This window comes from Hypomesus transpacificus, chromosome 1 (genome assembly GCF_021917145.1).
Source record: "Hypomesus transpacificus isolate Combined female chromosome 1, fHypTra1, whole genome shotgun sequence".
In the NCBI taxonomy this organism is placed as follows: domain Eukaryota; kingdom Metazoa; phylum Chordata; class Actinopteri; order Osmeriformes; family Osmeridae; genus Hypomesus; species Hypomesus transpacificus.
Window position 1 is genome coordinate 2,148,936 of NC_061060.1, and position 18,161 is coordinate 2,167,096.

An 18,161-nucleotide genomic window follows, 5' to 3' on the forward strand; every position below is an offset into this window, starting at 1 on the left:
GGGAGTCAGGGAGGTGGAGGGAGTTAGGGAGGTGGGGGGAGTCAGGGAGGTGGAGGGAGTCAGGGAGGTGGGGGGAGTCAGGGAGGTGGGGGGACTCAGGGAGGTGGGGGGAGTCAGGGAGGTGGAGGGAGTCGTCAGGGAGGTGGGGGGAGTCAGGGAGGTGGAGGGAGTCAGGGAGGTGGGGGGAGTCAGGGAGGTGGAGGGAGTCAGGGAGGTGGGGGCCCAAGACCTGTGACTCACATCCGTCTTCACCCAAGCCTGACAACATGTCTCATCTCCACTAATGAATTATAAATATGGGCTCACATCTCCAGAAGTAAAAAAAAAAAATCGTCTGACCCCAAAAGGTCAAATGTCCTCTATGCTAATAGGTTTTCGAAAACCTCTGTCCGTAATCTTCCGGAAGGGGAAGGGGAAGTGGAAGATCTTGTCGAGGAGAAGATGAGAACATTACAGGTTTGTCATGCTTGTTAGTGAAAAGTTCACAAGGTTTCGAAGAGGGTGTCTATGCTGCATGCCGACCTGGGCGTGTTTCCCTGAGCGACATCCTGTGTTATTTTCCTCGTCAGACGGAATCTATTCCGAGGAATGGAGATAAATGTTTGCATCCCTGTCACTGGAGAAAGCACACCATGGTCCAAGTTTTTTTAAGCGTAGCAACAAATTATTAACAGGCGGTGATTTTCTGAACGTGCCAATTACAGTCCGCTATCTCTAACTGAAGTTCACCCAGAGATATGAGCAGAGTAAAGAGGTTAACCATGAAGCGCCAACTCCAAGCAAAGAAAACATTATACTTCAAGCATACTTCCAAGGTACAAGTACAAACCTACTCACTAAGTATGTGAATATGCAAATTCAGTACATTTTGTGTAGACTTCCCATTGTTCAGAAAAAGATAAATAATGAAGATTTAACCAGCTCTCATTTCATATATTTAAATTAACTTTAATTACACTTAATTATACCTTGGATCAACACGATGGGAAAAACTTAAAGTATTTGGTTACATAAGGAGCCTCCAAAGGGTACAAGGAATATAATGTTGTAATGTCAAATACAACATAATAGCATAACATAACAACCCCTTAATTAGGGCTGATCTCTGTCGGTGTCAGTGATCCTACACATCCATGGTGTGAACACTGCAGCCTGTGATAGAGTAGGTCATTTCCCGGGGCTAAATGATGTGTCCACTTGATTAACGTCAAGATCCTACAATGAGAGGAAATTACGATGGTTGTTGATAGAGCCATACAGCTCAGCAATACCCAACTTTCCTGTCTCTCTGTTTTGTTTTGCCTTTCTCTTTTCTTCTCTCTCCCTCTGTCTCTTTCTGTCTTTCTCTCTATCGTTTCTGTCTGTTTCACACATAGTTTCCCTTCTCTCTCTCTCTCTCTCTCTCCCCCCCCACCTTTCTCTCTCTCTCTCTCTCTCTCTCTCTCTCTCTCTCTCTCTCTCTCTCTCTCTCCCCCCCACCTTTCTGTCCCTCTCTCCCTCTCTCTCTCTCTCTCGTTCTGTATCGTTTTGCCTTTCTCGTCCTCTTCCTTTGTCTCTTGTTTTCTGTCTCTCGTCCATGATGTTAGGCCGTGTGACATCAAAGATTAAACCATCAGTGTGGATACTGTTACTGCTTGTGTGACATGGTATCCTATCGACCCAATCAATGATGTCTGTCTGCCTAGCTGTGGCAGAGGTGGGGAGAGTCTGTGTGTTGTATCTCCTGCACTGTCTCTGGTATATGTCATAGTTAATATTTCCTCTCACGTTGTTCTGTGTTCAAACGAACACCTGCACCTCGAGAGGGGGTAGAAACTGCAGATGTCTGAACTGACAAATCTCCTTCTGTACACTTCAGTCAGCCTGGGTACTGTGGGTGGGTGTGAGTGTGTGTGTGTGTGTGCGTGCGTGTGTGTGTGTGGGGGCCTGTAGATATGGACAGTGGACCCATTTGTCATGTTTCTGTAACAAGGATGGTAGTATTGTGGGTAGTGTAGTCACCAGACAGGTGACAGAGGAAGACATACAGACATATAAATGAAGCCCATGTGATGTCCAGCTGCTTTTCGGTGTTTAAAACACATGCTGTAGCCTCCATCTTAGCGGTTTGGGGTCACAACCATTTCTCTCTGTCTAACACTGTCTTTTAGTGTCCAAGTTTAAGATTCGAACATGTCCTACTTTTAAGACAGTCTCATTATGTATGGATCCTAATGATCATGTAATCATTGTTAGTATTGTGTGACAATGGTCATTGGAACTGATGGTGTCTTGTACAACATTGGGTAGAAAGTGTTTGTTCAACACAAGCCATGTTGCACAGTGATACATTTTATAACCAAAATAATGAATATAATACATATTAAATAAAGACAGCACACTACATATTTAATGTGGAACCTAAAATCGAATGCAAATATTGAAAGATGACGTCATTCTCATTATCAGGGTTTTGACCTTTTCAAACTGGCTTTTTGCCGTACTTTCAGCCATTTCCCTCAGCCCAGACCCTCTCCCATGGCGTCAAATGTCACTCTTTTTTTGAGAAAGTGTTAATATACAGGGTCTCACAATAGGAAGGAAGCTGGCCGTGACATTTAGGGCTTAGTTGTTTTCCAGCAGTCACCCCTGAGAGCCTTCGAGAGCTTTTTGGTCTCTTTCAATATTAGAAAAGGACCCATGCCAGTCTTGGCTCTTAAGACAGTCACCGCTATACGACAATCATCTCAGTCTGTGACTGTTATGACAGCTGGAGCACAGTGTGAATGTACATTATATCCTCAACCAACTGAAACCAGAATATATACAATGAGAGAGATACCATGTAGCTGACAGATGTGGTCAAATTGGAAGTGCAAGCCTCTATAGTAGATGTCTCACACGTCATTTTTCTCCCTGACAAGGAAATTGGTTGCTGAGGACAGCTTTCAGCATATTCTACGGAAAGATGGATTTAGTTATTATCTTGACCCTGTATTCTTGTGACTAAGACACAGAGAATCAATACAGAGGAGAAATGTGAGGCAAATACAAATGGATCGTCGAAATTGGCCACGAGTGGAACACTTAGCAACAGAAAACAAGGGCCCGCGCTATCCATGCTTTCTTTTGTATCCATTTTCATTCGCCAGTCATTCTGCAATTACCGTAATAATTATCCCCAAGTAATTATTTGTCTTTTGTGCATAATAACTTTCATTCAACCTCTGGTACCTGTTTGTTTCTTTGTACATACATGCAAATGTACATGGTTTAAATGTCGTAATTACTAACTTTCATTCAGTTAGCACACATTTTGTTGTGATTCCTTTTCTGAGGAGTAACTGGAGAGCTGTATTAGAAAATATAAAGGATTTGGTTTACCAATTACTGGATCCAACTCAGTTGTAGATGATTTGACTGCAGATCAAGACGTTTTAGGCTAGGGTCAAAGCATTCTGAATGATCAGTGGATCATTGGTAGCTTTGTTATGGTGAGACCAGAAAGGACAGCATTGCAGTAATCAGGCCTGCTATGATAAAAGCATGCATAGGTCTCACAGTATCTGCCTGGCAGAGAAACGACTGTACTTTAGCAACGTTTCTAAGGCGGTTTTAGTGATATTTCTGCACCCACAAGCCTTCTACCAAGAGATAGCCTACTACTACACCCTATAATGTGAGGCCCTCTGTATTTTCAGACCTTCCCCCCCCAAAAAAACAAGATATATTTCTTGAAAAAGACCAAACACTGGTAGATGTCACATTTAGTTGCATGCAAACCGTGGCCTGAGTCAAGACGACAGGCCGGCACCTGAACAGATCGCACCAACATCGTAACATCCGCTTGTGTCAGCACTTGGGTTTTTTCAAATACAATGCTGCGAGACCGCTTCAGGTCCTTTTTAACTGAATAGCGGTAACCATAGCCCCCGCTCACAGCTTCGCGAGAAGGAGGATGCCCTTGTGCTGGGTATCTCAACGGCCCAGACAGCTCAGGGACTCACGCGCATCTGTTTGTGTATAGACGTATCGCCTCACAGGCACTATCCTGTTTTTACCCGAGCGTTTTATCACCTCAATGTCCCATTATTCACCACGCCTCGGCACTAGCTGTTATGATATGAAAAGACCCGATTGAGGGCCTTTGTTTGCTTTTATGCTCTTGAGCATTTCTAACGGAGATTCACCGTTTCCTACCGTTTTCGGCAGGCCTATTGTTGTTGTTTTGCTGCCTTTTCTCATGCCTTTGAGACTGGCAAATCGATAAGAGTTTATAAACGATTCCCATTTCCCTCTTTTATGTCTATTGAGAATGATGCAGATGCCAATAGGACTAGCCCTGGATTCAAGGACCCACCTAGGGGCTGATATATCAAGAACTCCGGGCACTAAGACCCTCCGCCCACCCCTGGGTGGTACTGATGAAAACACCCAGCCATTATCTGGCAAAGGTGAGGGGTGGTGAGGACGCATTAATGGACCCCTGTGCTTGATGTAGCCTACCACCAGATTACACTTGAGCTATCCCCTTCTCAGAAGGTTCAACAAATAGGTCGTGTTTTGGATCTTTTTGTTGTTGTTGTAGTTTTGTTAGGTCAGACGCACCCAGGGCCAGCCCAAGGCATAAGCGAACTAAGCGGCTGCTTAGGGCCCCCATGGCCACCACAGGGCACAGGGCCCACAAGAACACATTCAATTACAGTTTAATATTTTTTTTAAATATATATATATATATTAACAACGCCAAGGGGCCCCCAAATCAATTCTGCTTAAGTACACGTAAAGGCTTGGGCCAGCCCTGGACGCACCCCTTGAGATGTGACATCGTTGTGAGAGGGTTGATGGATGGGTCTGCACCTGCAACTCGCAGTGGCAAAGACAACGTTCCTAAAGTTTAACGATTGGTAATTTTTTTAGACCAAAATAGGCCAAAGTGATTTGTTTTCTTTGTTGGTTTATTGCATCCCACAGAATAAAACAGCAAGCACGTCTTGATCTTGTCGTCTGCAGGCCCATTAAACCAAGCCAGAACTGTAATGTGTCAGATTCATTTAGAAAGTGAATGTGGTTTTGAGGGGGATTCTGTCAAATTGGTTTCATGAACCCATGAACAACTAGCTTGGACTGGGCTGGTGCTGCAACATAACCTTGAAAGACCTTCACAAGCATAATTACTGAGGGAAAACTGGCCTTGCCATATAGCTATCTGCTACCGCCCCCTGTTGGACAAATATTGTGAAAGCATTTGTGAAAAGCAATCGCAGGGGCCGATCACACTGAGAGCGTTTTTAAAATAAAAAGCGCTTGAAGCGCTCAAGAGAGTCCAGTCCAGGATGTACCATATGAAACGGGATTTATAAGCACTGGTTTTTTTAAAACGCTCCGTGTGTTTGGCCCCTAAATACAGAAAAAGCTTGGAGATAAGGTGCTAGTCAATGTCACACTTGACCCAGGCAGCCAATCAAATCAAGCAAAAGGCGGGCTTTAATACTTTACAACTTCCTCCCTCTTTTCTGTTTTGATGCCGGCCAGTAAATTTGAGTTCAACTCATCAAATCATTATAGAAAAGCGACAATATAAAATGATGTATTTTAAATGTATATTGTGAACAAATGTATATCAATATTTCAACCATAATCACCACAGATTTTATTCAAAGTAAGACACAGAGGAGTGACTTAAACCGTGGACCACTTGCTCTGTGTTCAAGTGCTCTACTACTACATATCTACTTCAGTTATTCTTAAATTTCAAAAACAACGCAAATCAGTGTGAAACCTTTGTATATAATTGTTAGCAATACCACAAGGGGGTAATGAACACCAAGAGAAGTCATGTTATAGTTAATTCCTGTACAGTTCATTGCCTCAAAAACACATTCACATTCTAAACCTTCTACCTCCACCTATCCTTTGTCAAAGTTAGAATGCTGAAATTGAGTAAGTAAAATCTATATGATGAGCACATGTATGTCAAAATTGAATATGCTGGAGAACTGTATAACTGGAAAGGTACAATTCTGGTGCTCATTACATTTTAAGCAACTAATATTACATTTACATTACATGTATTCATTTAGCAGACGCTTTTATCCAAAGCGACTTCCAAGAGAGAGCTTTACAAAGTGCATAAGTCATTGATAATAACAACAAGATAGCCCCGAAAACATTGCGGGTAGCCAAAACATGAAGCACATATTGTGAACAACCAAAATAAGTGCCAAAGAGAAGAACCATAAGATTATGTAGTTAAACAAGATACAATTAAACAACATGAATTGCTATAAGTCCAAGTGTACCTGTAGAAAAGCAAGCAACAATAACATAATATTTTACAGAGAGAGCAACAATTTAAATTAATTACCACTAAATTGTGGTACCACTATATTGTTGTACTGATATGTATACAAGTTGGTTGATAGACAGTTTAATGATATATTACCAAACATGGATTAAGCCTGGTCATAAAGAAAAAATATATGATCTCCACTGAACAGTTTTCAGTCTATAAAGTTCTCTCTAAGATCATTGAGGAGGCTATATAGATGCCTTTCTTTCTGAATTTTCACAATTCAATATTTTGTATTTTAGGATTATTTTGTGCAGCAATTTTACAAAAATGTCACTCAACCATATTACCAATAACAATATGAACACTATAGAACATCTTAAAAAAAGGAACATAATATATAGTATATTTATACACGACCAAAAAATGTATACACAAAACAATATACAGTGCCTGTGCAGAAGTCTTAGGCACCCAAGATTGCTATTTATTTATATTGATTTGTGTATTCATTTTTGGACGTCTGTATTGTTTCGGTAGTATAAAATTTGAAATACGGAAAGTACAATTATTTTACTTATTTCTTAAAGCATTTAAGCTTACGCATAATTTTTTACATTATTACCAAAGACTTTTGCACAGTACTGTATATATTCATATCGTTGTGAGTGTGTGGTTATCACATTCAAACACACCATATTCATCTTTACAAAGTGATGCATTAACAGGAACATGACTTCCCTGAAGGATTCCTCCTCAATGGCATCTATTCTAACAGACACAGCAACACTGAGGACTCATTGTACCCTGCTCTGAGACCTGGATATAGGGGCTCAGTGAATGTGGTGCGGAATGTGTACAGGTGGGTCAGTGTGTCAGAGGAGACTGTGTAGAAGGACAGAGTGCCGGCTGGCCGGTCCAGATACACTCCTACTCTGTGAGACTGAGAGAAAGGTAGGCTAATGCTCTCCTCATTGTGCCAAACATTGTAATTTTTATCAGAACAGACCAGACTCCAGGACCTCTCATTGGATCCAAACCTACAATCATCACCCCCTCCATGCCTCCTGATGGATTTATATGCCACTCCTATAGAAACCCCTCCTCCACTCCACTCTGCCTCCCAGTAACAGCGCCCAGACAGACCCTCTCTACACAGCACCTGTGGACATCAGCCCTTAAATCTCTCTGGGTGATCAGGATACGGTTGCTTCTCTGTTCCCCATGTCACCTTTCTGTTCTCCTTAGAGAGAGAAAGGCGCTTGTTTGTCGTGTTTGGGTCCAATGTGAGCTTACAGCCATCTGATGGGGTAGACCAAGGTACATGTATTAATTTTATAACAAAGGCATCCGCTATCTCTTTTTTCTCCAACAGCAGATACAGTGCATTCATGAATGCTTTCTGGACTTTTTATGGAAAAGCTAAAGATAACACTATTCCTAATAGTCTAGATGTCCAATACACTATTTTATCAATGTATCATATTACATAGAGCATTTTATGACTTATGTGTGCTTAGCATTTTTATTGTAGTTCATTTTCACTTGAAGTCAGGCTAAGGTAGCACATATGACTCACATTTTCTAGGCCCAGGCTTGATTCTGTGCTCTCCACCATCATCCACACTGTAGGGATAAGCAGAGACATTATTACGTGATGAAATGACAATTGACAATGACAACACCAAAAAAAAAAAAGCATTCATATATGTAGGGGCTTATGTCAACCCATGTTGCATATAAACATATATTTAAAAATGTAATAAATGTTGGAACTCTTTACTTGAGTTTCTCCAGTCTGGACTGTGGATCCTCCAGTACAACAGAGAGCAGCTCAAATCCTTTTTTCCCTGGATGATTGTAGCTCAGGTCCAGTTCCTTCAGGTTGGAGAGGTTTACCCTCAGAGCTGAGGCCAGAGAAGCACACCCTTCCTCTGTAATCATACAGCCAGAGAGCCTGTAGAAGTTTCAGTGGTGAAAAGAAAAGTATGAAGGATTTATATTCCATCGTCAAGTCATAGAACCATTTACCCAGACAAGTACATTCACATCCTTCTGAAGAAGAATAAGAAAAAAACGAATTGAAAAATGTACAGCAAATATAGCTAATCAGAAGGACAGTGGGTTGATGTCACATTCTACTTCTAACAGCTTATCAGTTCTCTATTGAAATAAATACAGACCTTAGTGTCTCCAGTTGACATTTTAAATTCCCAAGTTCATCAGAGAGCAGCTTCACTCCTGAATTTTGCAGGTCATTGTTACTCAGGTCCAGCTCTCTCAGGTAGTCAGGGTTTGACTTCAGAGCTGTAGCCAGAAAGCCACAGCCTTTTTCTGTGACAAGACAGCCTGACAGTCTGTAGAAAGTAGAAAAATACCCCATTGTAATAATGTCAGATCAAACACAATTTTCATTGCGATTTGAATTAAATCATGTAGACTGAGTCTCGCATATCCTGCAGCGCAGCCGAGCTTTGACTATGGATACTTGTCTATTGTAAAGACCTTCAAATCAGCCTCAGACAAGAAAAAGAAGCTTCGATCTCACATTGATCAATCCTGATTAAGTAATGATCTGCTAAAATTGTGTGTATGTCATTTATATCAGAAGGACTGTGGGTGGATGTCACATTCTATTTTTAGAAGATGAACAGATTAACAATTTACAGACCTTAGTGTCTCCAGTTTACATTGTGAATTCCCCAGTTCATCAGAGAGCAGCTTCACTCCTGAATCTTGCAGGTTGTTGTTACTCAGGTCCAGCTCTCTCAGGTAGTCAGGGTTTGACTTCAGAGCTGTAGCCAGAAAGCCACAGCCCTTTTCTGTGACACGACAGCCCGATAGCCTGTAGAATGATTAGTATTGTTATTTCTATTATTTTTTACTAACCTTATAACAAATTATTCCAGATTAATACCATGTCTGTGTAGAATGGTTAATACTCCTGGAATGTGACATACATTACAATAATAGTTAGCTAGAAGTTCAATGAAAGTCCCAAAATTATTTATTCATTAGAAATGATCAAGTATGGTAAAAACCTAGTGATTGTTTTCGTGTCATAATACTATTATTGTTATGCCTGCACACGCACTCCTCACCACTCAAACATTACTGCAGCTAGTTAGCCAATCATTAGTCAGCCCAATGACACCTCCTAAGATGGTTAAAAATGATGTACCTCAGAGTCTCAAGTCTCAATCCAGAAGAGATCAGCTGCACTCCTGAGTCTTGAAGATGATTGTAGCTCAGGTCCAGCTCTTTATAACTTGAGGTGTTGGACATGGCTGAGACCAGCAAAGCACAGCCTTCATTTGTGACCCCACAATGTGAAAGCCTGCACAGTTTATAACAATTGATTTAACAGCCTCTGAAGCAATCTCTGTTTTGCTATAATCAGTACATATTAAAATAAAGGGTTGACCAATTGTTTCTAAAGTACTGCCATTCATATACAACTTCATTCATAATTCATATATCTGGTAAACGTTCTTACTTTCGCTATATTAGTGTATCTTATATTCTCTGTGAGAATGTAAGATAAGAATCTCTTTGTAAAATCCCACTGTGTATATCAGACCAACAGTCACAGAAACTAGCTGATCCTTGGCATCATCGTGTATGAAAGTGCCTGCTAAATTCATAATTAATCCAATTAAATGTAGAAACCATTTTAATAATGCAACCTAGTTGTAAAATTTAACTAGAAAATTCGAATAAGTTTTACTCATATTCATATATTTGAAATCAGTATCTTTATTGACACTTTAGTCCAATCAATGAAACTGGTTTGCTCACAAATACCAACCTCAGTCTCTCCAGCTGTAGTTGTCCTAATCCTAACATCTCCACTCCTGAATCCTGGAGTTTGTTGTTACTCAGGTCCAACTCTCTGACCTGTGACCCGGACAGAGCTGACACCAGATCTTTACAGCAGAATTTGGACAGGTAACAGTTGTCAAGCCTGAAACACAGAAGGAGACAAATGTGAATGTTACCCCCCACAGTGTTCAAAATCTGGTCCACTGACTTACAACTTGACGACCACCACTAATTATCACTCTAGCTACGCTGCCGAAAAGACAGCTCTTAGTTGACACCTGTTTGCAGTGTTTATAATGTTGAGTGAGTTTCAACCAATTTTGATATTTAGGAATCAAACATTACAGAATGAACATATACATCATGTTTTATCTACTATCCATCCAAATATCTGTATACTTACAAAACCGTTTTAGAGCCTTTGACAACTGGCAGAAGTTTTAGAAGACCTGTCTCTGATCTGAAGTACTTCTTCAGGTCAAACACATCCATCCTCTCTTCTGAAGTCAGCAACACAAAGACCAGAGCTGACCACTGTGTAGATGAGAGCTTCTCACTGGAGAGACTTCCTGAGCTCAGGTAGTGTTGGATCTCCTCCACCAGAGAATGATCATTCAGTTCATTCAGACAGTGGAACAGATTCATGCATTTATCTGGAGAGGGATTCTTTCGGATCTTCTTCTTGATGTACTTGACTGTTTCCTCATGGCCGTTTCCTGTCTGTGTCAGGAGACCTCGTAAGAGCTTCTGATTGGCCTCCATTGAAAGGCCCAAAAGGAAGCGAAGGAAAAAATCCATGTGTCCATTAGGACTGCTTAAAGCCTTGTCCACAGCAGCCTTGTGAAGCTCGGACAGCGGCATTGCTTTTTTAGACTTTACATGAGGTTCATGTATCCAATTCTCGTTTTCGTTGATGAACATCAGAGATACAAACAACGCAGCCAGATACTCCTGCATGCTCTGATAAGTGAAACGAAAGAACTTGTCATGGTAGAGTCCACGCTGCTCTTTGAAGATCTGTGTGAACACTCCTGAGTACCATGAGGCATCTTGGAGATTGATGCCACATTGTTTCAGGTCTTCTTCATAAAAATGCAGGTTGCCTTTGTTTAGCTGTTGAAAGGCCATTTTTCCCAGGGAATGAATACTCTTGGTGCTCTCTTTATCCCAGTGTGGATCTGTCTCAGTTTTTCCATGATACTTCATATTCTTCTGTTTGGTCTGTAACACCATGAAGTATGTGTACATCTCAGTCACAGTCTTGGGCATCTCCACACTTTTATCCGTGGAAAGCATGTGCTCAAGAACCGTAGCAGAAGTCCATGCGAAGACTGGAACTTCAGACATTGTGTTGAGGACCACCGATTTTGTGATGTGTGATATTATTCTTTTGGCCATGTTTTGATCACTGATTCTCTTCATGAAGTACTCTGTCTTCTGTGACTCATTGAACCCTCGTACCACCGTTACACGGTCAACATACTCAGAAGGGATCTCCCTGGCTCCTGCAGGTCGAGTGGTTATCCAAATGGATGCAGAGGGAAGCAGATTCCCCTTAATGAGGTTTGTCAACAGCGCATCCACTGAGGTTTGCTGCGTGACATCAGACAAGCTCTTGTTATGTTGAAAGTTAAGGGGCAATCGGCACTCATCTAGACCATCAAAGACAAACAGAGTGTTGTACTTGTTGTAGTCAGAGATTCCAAAGTCTTTGGTTTCAACCAAGAAGTAATTAAGAAGTCCCATCAAACTGAATTTGTCGTCTTTCAACTGATTCAGCTCTCGAAATGGGAGTGGAAAGATGAACTTGATATCCTGATTGGCGTTCCCTTCTGCCCAGTCCATAATGAACTGATGTACAGAGAATGTTTTTCCGACCCCGGCATCTCCCTTTGTCAGAACAGTTCTAATTGGTTGGTTTTGTTCAGGTGAGGGTTTGAACATGTCACTGCATATGATGGCTGTCTTTGATTTCTTGGGTGCATTTATGGATGCTTTCTCTATCTGTCTCATCTGTTCATCATCAAGCTTTTCATCATCTTCTGTAATGTACAGATCTGTGTAGACATTACTGAGAAGTGTTTATTTTCCTTTTATTCCCTCAAACACATTTTTAAACTTGTTCTTCAGTTTGGATTTCAGTTGACGTTGCCAAATCACAGCAAGCTCATCTTAATGACAAAAGCAAAGAACACATTTATTAAGGCTCTTGTTTTCTAGAACCAGTTTTAAAGTCCAAAACAAAAAAACAATAAAACAGATGGTTACTAATAGTGTCATTTTGTGTAATCATACTTTGTTGATTGTAGTGTGCTCCGAATTTTAATTTAAACACACTATTACACTGATGTTACCCTGATACTCTCAATGCTCCCAAAGAATACACATCATATGGTGTGGTAGACAGGTTAAATGCATAAGATCTTACTTCTCTCCAGTTTGTCAGCCAGTTCCTTCTGGTTCCTGATCCTCAGTAGGTGCAGTATGATCTTCAGAGCTCCCTTTTTGGCACTGCTCTCGTGTTTCTGATATTCAGGGTCCACAACGTCCTGGTCCTCCGTCTGACACTGTACTCTTTCTGGGAGATCTGAACTTACAACTTGCTGGAGTCTTCTCAACTCATCTTTGAAAAACGTGATTCCATCCTCCTCAAGTTTCTAAAACAAGGATGAAACAAGGAATCTTAACTAGGAAGGCACCGATATTAAGACTATTTTGACTATCTCATCCATATCTTTTCCACTTTTTATGTTATGAAATCTTATGTTTGTAATTGATTTTTTAATCAAAAACGTATTTGCCTACCTGATATTCAGTCCTGAAAATTACATCAAGCCCTACCGACAGATGACATAAAAAATGTGCCAATTTTGTGAAACCCCCAAACAAAAGCGCATATCCCTACAGACTTCTTGAGGGTACCCCCCCCTCATTTAGAGCCCTGAGTAAATAGGTTTCTGGCATTTAAATATTTCCCTGTCTCATCTACTCAGGAAATGATGGCAGCACAAAGTTGCATTTGGACTTGTTATCTTACCGTGGAACATATTTATAGATCCACACTGCATGAGGGTAAACCTAATGGGCCAGCTCTGTGTTGCACTTGTAGTCTATATTTTAGTTTTGTGACAAGTATTGTTTTTGCACATCAGCAATAAATTACACAGAGCCAATTATGGCATTTTTTTCTAATATCGACAGAGACTGGTATGCTGATATATCGTGCAATCCCTAATCAAAACATTCACCACACAATAAAACAATGGTATTGTTTAATGATCTCACAGTATTTAGTACAGACACTAAGGCCGAATCCCAATTATCTACCCCGTACCCCTACCTCTTAGTTTTGCACGTTCACGTGAGAATAAGGGCTGTCCCAATACTTGTTTTGATCAAGGGGTAGGTTTAAGGGGTAGATACCCCTTAAAACCAAGTGTTTTCGGGAGCTTATTTGAAATGACTAGGTATGTGAAAACTGCGTAACCGGCAACAATGGCGGCCAGATCATCCGGAGTCCCATCAATGTAATATTTTCGGTTTTAAAGTTTGCTACGCTAACGTTGCATTTCCCGCATTTCTCTGACTGGCCTTGAATGGACTCCATGCATGTCTACAGTCTAACGAAACTCCATTAGCAGCGAATTTCGTTTGGTATCAGTGCATAACACTACTTGCATCGAAAACATCTATATACGTAACCGTAACCAAGTGGAGTCTCATTTCATAAGGGTATTTAACCCTTAACACTCAGTTTCGAGGGACATGGGGTAGCGGTAAGGGGTAAGACAGAGAACTGGGAATCGGCCAAATCCACTAACCATAAATATGGAAGAAACATCCTCATGATGACTCTGGTCGGTCTGCTGACTTTCTTTGCTGCGGAAAAGAGATTACAGTATTTATTCAGATGAACTAGATAAACAAAGGCTTGAGTATATACTACAATATTATTTGACATTTTAGTCAAACACTGAATAACAGCAGTATTCAGTACATACTCTTTCTCATCAGCAGGTCTGTCTCCATCACTGAACTTGGGAGGTGGCCCCATGGAGCGGTCACTCTTCATGGACACACAGCTGGGTACAGGAGAGGCTGGTCTCTGCTGTTTGATCCTGGTAAAAGTAACACAAATATTGGGCAAATGCAGTGTTTCCTATACATTTATTTATTCTTGCGGCCACCAAATGTAACAATTTACCACCAGAATTTTTTTTGGGGGACTGTTTAACTTTTGATTCGCTCAGCCTCTTCTTGCAACGCTTGCGTTTTCTCTCTCTCTCTCTCTCTCTCTCTCTCTCTCTCTCTCTCTCTCTCTCTCTCTCTCTCTCTCTCTCTCCCTCCCTCCCTCCCTCCCTCCCTCCCTCCCTCCCTCCCTCTCTCTCTCTCTCTCTCTCTCTCTCTCTCTCCCTCTCCCTCTCTCTATATATCTATCTATCTGCCCCTGCCTTCTGCCACAAATACAATCACATTAATTTGACTACTAGATTATTTGACATTTTAGTCAAACACTGAATAACAGCAGTGGTCTGCATCTTACTCTTTCTCATCAGCAGGTCTGTCTCCATCACTGAATTTGGGAGGTGGACCCATGGAGCGGTCACTCTTCATGGACACACAGCTGGGTACAGGAGAGGCTGGTCTCTGCTGTTTGATCCTGGTAAAAGTAACACAAATATTGGGCAAATGCAGTGTTTCCCATATATTTATTCTGGCGGCCCGCCAAAAGTAAAAATTTACCACCACAAATGTCTCTTTTTTTGTTTTGACAGTTTAACTTTTCATTCGCTCAGCCCCTTCTTGCCATACATGCACTCTCTCTCTCTCTCTCTCTCTCTCTCTCTCTCTCTCTCTCTCTCTCTCTCTCTCACTTCAACAGACCAGTTTGTGAATAGTCCTCTCTCCATGCACGCTCTGAATCAATGCATGGGACAAACAGGTTTTCCAGAGAATCGGCAGTAGAATCAATCTGGAGTTTACGAACGGTTAGTTTTGTGATTCTCTGCACAAATGTGTCCAAACGGATACATTCAAGTTCATTATAATAATATTCATAGTACGTAACGTTTATATTAGTCTGCGTAAAGCTCCAAAACGATTTAGCGCTCAGAATGTATGCAAATACATTTCTCGCGCTCTCGCATTACTTGTCAACGTCCTTATCTACACTCAAATCTAACAGGACATAGGCTACCCAGCCATACATTTTTACAACGTCTAGATCTGCCCCTTCCTACCGCCACAAATATAATCACATTAAATTGGGAACCATCTTCATCAAATTACATTTAACAGCAGTGGTCTGCATCTTACTCTTTCTCATCAGCAGGTCTGTCTCCATCACTGAACTTGGGAGGTGGCCCCATGGAGCGGTCACTCTTCATGGACACACAGCTGGGTACAGGAGAGGCTGATCTCTCCTGCTGGAGTGAACTTTGACACAATAGAGGCAGCGTTAAGTCACTCATTGTTTCTAAATTATGACTCTGTTATAATATCATACTGAGCTCTGAGATGGAGAGTTGTTATGACCAGTTACGAGATGTCATAATACCTCTGAGCTTCAGTGTCCATGTCATGTTCTTGAGGAAGACTTGTTTTAGAGGCAGAGCCCCCCTTCTCTTTCTCCCCAGACAGACTCATGTTAGAGCAGCGTCCCCCTGTTTCAAAGATTTTAATTAGAGACTCAATGAATTCATTTGAATTCATTTTAAAGATTGTACATCCTTCTTCTTCAGGGTCAAACCAGGAGATTGATTAATAAGATGGATGTGTAGACCTATAAACAATCAACAGTTAGAATCAGCCACTGGACCGCAGGAAAAAGCAGGAATAATTGAGGAATAAGAATAATTCCTCAAAGGAGGAATAAATTGAAACTGAAACTGAATCCTAATTTAGTCACTTCTACACCACAGCTTTAGCAGTTAGATAACCTTGATCGCACAATCATTAAGATCATGTTGACATAGCACAAAGAAATCTACTCTGTCATTCTTTAACCTCAAATAACTGACAATTCAGTTGCTAGGACTATATGGTTGACAGGCATGGGCTATTTTTTATTTAACCTTAAGTTAACCAAGCAGGACATTTGAAATCTATTTTTCAACAGCAACTTGGTCAAGATAGTTGGAACCAAGTCATTACACCCTGACAAGACCAGACAATACGACACTACAAGTCAATCAAATTATCGTCATCTTATCCCAGGAGTATAGCTCACAGATCGATTGCTTGACAATCTTGAGCAGTTAGGGAGCTAGAGGGTCATGACGTTGGTATGCAGGGCTCCAACATTCTATACAAAGTTTGGCTTGAGAATCTCAAAGTTAGACTACCTGACCTGTTCACGTGACCTTGTGATGTTTCTGGTTGGCTGGGTTCTGAGTATGTGTAACTCGAAACAACTATAAACTCGGCAGAAATATGCATATTGTCCATTAATTGAACTAGGGACAAGTCACTTAATTACTTCTCAGCTTGAGAAATGGTTAAAATGCGTATGAAATACAAGGTTTAGTGTGATAGCGTGAGAAATCGTCGAGACTCGAGAGCCCTAAGGCTGTTGATGTCTTAAGATAATATTACGTATAGGCTATGGCTCTGCCATAAAAAGATCCAATGTTTTACAGTTCAATATACAGCAATACGTTCAATAAATTTAATAAAAGTAGTATTAGGCCAACAGTTGAATGATCAGATTGTATTTTTAATTAGATTAGATTTGCAACACCTTTCATTTGGCATATCTCTCTCACCAATGTCAATATAGGCCTACCTGTTTTGTATTTTCTTGCTTTAGAAAACTTGTGACGATACACTGTTCGAGTTTATGTCCAGATCTCCTTCATCTGTATTCCGTATAATGACAGTTCCGTTTGAGATTTTCGGAGCGTACTACTTTAATTATATCTTTTGTATTACAAGTTTCACGATGTATGCGTAGGTACTCGTTGCATTTCTAAATGCGCAATAACATACTTTCACTTTCTATATTAGGCTATACTCTTGGGTGGAGCTCTTTTTGAGACTTTTTCAGTAGGCTGCATGGTCAATTTATTTGTAAATTGAATGTAGTCTACGCTAGATGGGAGATTTCTGGGGCAAAGTTGGATGAATAGGGCTGTCATACATTTAAACCATGTATTTTCCATGACAACACATGATTTTAATTGTTGTGGTTAATACTGGGTGTGAATGCTGACTTAAGCTAATCATGTAGATTCACTCCTGTCGTGTAGATTCACCCTGTACAACAACCGGAAGATCAGGAGATACCTGTCCGAGCACTCCACCCAGCTGCTCGTCCAAGCACTTGTCCTCTCCAAGTTGAACTACTGCAACTCGCTGCTCGCCGGTGTTGTATCACCCGATGCATGACTCTCTGGATTGGCACCCCCTCGCGGGAGCGCGCGCGATTCAAAGAGTGAAGGATTTCGTCTTGATATCGCATCCAAAAGAAGGGGAGACAGAAGTCTCACATTATACCGTCTTTGTTGTTGAATTCAAGAGAAGGATGTCTGTTATCTGTGTAAATATCAGATGCTATTTTCAACACAAAATCCTTAAAATTCGTCATTCAAACGGTATAGTAACGAACGCGAACCAACATTCTTGCTCCACGACAGCGCATTCTGAGGAAAAATACCCCAGTATGATCATGATTATTGCTATACAAAATGTATTTTGTGTAGCAGGTTCAAAGTATTTCACATGGCATGGCTCTTCATACTAATGTATAGGTTCAAAGGCATGCGATTTTAATGCAGTTAGCCTGTGCGTAGGGTGGGTTACTCAGACAGGTCGAAAACAACAGCCTTCTGATCCAGAATAGGCTATCAGCTGTCCTGAAAAGGGACCACAGGTTCACATGCCTAGCCTACAAAAGACAAGTACTAAAAACAATGTATCAACCATGTATCAACATTAAAAGAACCATCAAATCCTTTTTTAAGATAGGAAATATTATTCTTATTGTTTAAGTCAATGAAATAAATGAAAAAATAAAACATAATAATCCCTCACCTACCATGGACTATTCTGTTTTCAGACCTGTCCACCC

General features: G+C 40.9%; 1 pseudogene; it reads right to left on the bottom strand.

Moving 5' to 3' along the window:
* Positions 1-4,919: 4,919 nt before the first annotated feature.
* LOC124466813 lies at positions 4,920-17,098 on the bottom strand (annotated as a pseudogene).
* Positions 17,099-18,161: the final 1,063 nt, after the last annotated feature.